This window comes from Aotus nancymaae, unplaced genomic scaffold (assembly GCF_030222135.1).
Source record: "Aotus nancymaae isolate 86718 unplaced genomic scaffold, 86718_ANA_hifiasm-v0.15.2.pri h1tg000059l, whole genome shotgun sequence".
Lineage (NCBI taxonomy): Eukaryota > Metazoa > Chordata > Mammalia > Primates > Aotidae > Aotus > Aotus nancymaae.
In genome coordinates, this window is record NW_026988473.1 from 24747701 (window position 1) to 24750814 (window position 3114).

Consider the following 3114-nt stretch of genomic DNA (forward strand, 5'->3'; position numbering starts at 1 on the left):
CCTTTTGCCTTTACTATTTAACCAACCTCCTAATGGGTCTTCCTGCTTTACCTTGTCTCCTTCCAGTCCTCTGGCTGTTCTGAGACCACGGTGAACATTCTAAAATAAAAATCTGATGTTTCATTGATGAAAACTCTTCAGTGGTTTCCCATCGTCCATGAGAAAAAAATCCAAATGCCTCACTATGGCAAGATGTAATTCTGTAGGCCCATCTTTCCCTTCTACACACACCCCTAGTACTTATTCTCTATCAATGCTGGAAACCCTTCACCTGAAAAGTCCCTTTCCCTGGTTAATAACTATCATCTTTCAAGATTCAGTTGTTCTCTATAAAGCCTTCAGTCTAAAAAGTGTGGAATATTCACCTCTCTGTCCAAACTATCTCTTTTTATAGCACCTATCAACTTATAAACATTTATTTATATGCCTGATATTCAAATAAAGAAGCTATTTGACAGTGGGCTTTTTAAAAGAAAGGAAAGTTTATTTCTCAGTTTCATTTCCTTAACAGAAAGCATAGATTCTGGTACATTATAGTTGTTCAACAAATTTTCATTGAATTGAATTAAGTTCACTCTATAGGGGCTGAAATTCATTCACTTCTGCAGCTATTGTCTTACTCTCTTTCTAATTCTTTAATGCACGAAGGAGGAGCTGTGGAAATAAATTATGTGTTCTAAATATCTTGACCAATTAAAATATCTCACAGAACTTGGAAATCAAAAACACAGTAAAATTCACAGGAGATGAGATCTTAGGTTATATTTATTCTCCTTTCTGGTGAAAAGAGTTCACACAAGATTAGTACAGATATCACGGTAAATTTTGATAGAATAGACAGCCATTGTAATACACAGTGACAAGAATTTCAAATTATTTATATGCCACAAAACTCCACTCTAGCATAGAATATTGCTTTTTTACTTGGACTTTACCATAGATGATAGCACATTTTCCAAACCTAATTCTGTCAAGAAACATCTAACATGCACACTTATTTCAAAGAAAACTAATTCTTCATCCTGTCTCCAGATATCAATCCAAAAAAATGTGCATATTCACTTAAATCATACTTTGTGATAATAGAAAAGAAAAGTTACAATATCACTCCTTTTAAGAGTCTGGTTAAGAATAAAAATCCCCTGAATCCATGGTTCAGTTCCTCTGCCAGTAGGCTTATTCAGGGTCTCCATCAGTAAGCATTTATTGAAAATCTAATATTCACATTAAATGTTATGGGAACTTCAAAATAAATATAAAACATAAGCCTCATCTTTAGGTAATTAATAGTTTTACTATAGAATGGGGAAAAGGTGCAGGACAAGAGAGTTGTGGACAATAAAATAATAAATTCAAGGTAATGGGTGACAAATTTGAAACTATGTAGTCCAGGCTGTCCACACAATAACTGTTCACGTTGTCTTTAACCTGGGATATGTTGGGAAAATTAAGAAATTGGGCTAAAATATTTCCAAGTTTCCTTTGTTGTATTTAGCCCTGCTGAAGAGATGTTGTGACCAAGATAACTGGAAATGTAGAAAAGACTATTTGAAATGCTACGCAAAATGTACAGTGTTACCTCAAAAGAGGCAGGGTTTGTGTGTGTCCAAACAATGGCTAAATCATCAATTTTCAATCATGAAAAAGTTATTGGTTTCTTGAGGAAAAAGATGAAACAAAGGTCTATGTGAGATTAGGCATTTATTTAGATCTTTATCAGATCTCAGTATAAAAATAATTTGCAGGTCTTGGCTTCCAAGTAAGTCAATACGTATTTTGCAATGGCAAAAATACGTTATCATCATCAAAAAGAAGAAAAAGATTATATAAAGGCCTAAAGGGGGAAAAATGAAAATTTCCATGAGAAAGAAGGAAAAAAGCCAGGGGAAGAAATGCTGACTTCATAAAAAAATGAGACTATCAAGGACTGCAGAAACTTCCTTCATCTCCTTCTGTCTAGAGTTGGGCACAGTCATCTAAAGAAGTGAGACATGTGAATTAACAGGCAGTGTATCATTGAAGAGAAGAAAAATGCTTGAAATTACTACCCCATCATTTACTTCATATGCATAACCCTTCTCAAACTTGGATCAATTCCCTCACACTTCAGAGCTTCTGAAAGTATTTCACTCGTGCCCCACTGCTGGTGTGGTGTGGATTGCCTCATTTGCCTGCCTCAAACTCTTTGCACTTCTGGTAGGACTCAAGTCCATTGGGTCCTGCATGATAAAACCTCTGCCTGATTCTCCAGAGCAGCCCCTCCCTCAGGCTTCTCCTGCGCACTTACCTTTCTTCAGTTCCTAAACACTGACAATTGCTCTCCCCTCACAGAGTCTTCCCACAGACTAAGTTTACTCAGGTCTGTCACTCGAGGTAACCCACCTGACCTCACCCACTCATTCTCCCAGTCTCCACTGAAAAGTTCCTTCTTCCTAGATGCTTTCTCTGATACCCCAAGTTAAATTCTATTGTCCTATTGTACTTCACCTATTGTGCTCTGCACCTATTGCATTCTGATCACATTTAGTGTTTTTCCTTCCTCACACCTACTAGAGTGTGTAGCCATGCATTTAGCAATCCTATTGTTGATCTGAAGTCTATCTCTCCCTAGCTGTTTGTGAGCAGAAACTGTCTATGTTCTTCACCACTGTATCTCCTGTGCCAAGCCCACACTGCCCACAGAAGGCATCCTGCAAATATGTATTTAAATTGTAGGCTGCAATAATTTGAAAGGATGGGAAGGAGGCAGACCTTGGCTGGATCTTAAAAGGTAAGAAGATGCTACATTCTGAAACATAGAGGTAGCATTCAAATATTCAAATATTTTAAAACCCAGGTCCTGAGGCCTCCAGCAGTGCTGCGAGTTACTTGCCGGATTGTGGAGTGATCCACAGTTCCTGAAAGATTGAATAGGACTGCCATAGTAGTGTAAAGGCACTTGGGTCTTGGGACACAAGCTATTTACCTAAAAATAAAAACGTTTTTCAATATTTTTAAAAATGGTATAGCTGTAAAGACACAGCCAGACTGAATCTCAGCCCCGAGTGGAAGGGAGCTGGGAAGCCTCCAGCTAAGGTGGGTCTACGGTACTTGACAATGTGTGGCTGTGGCTCT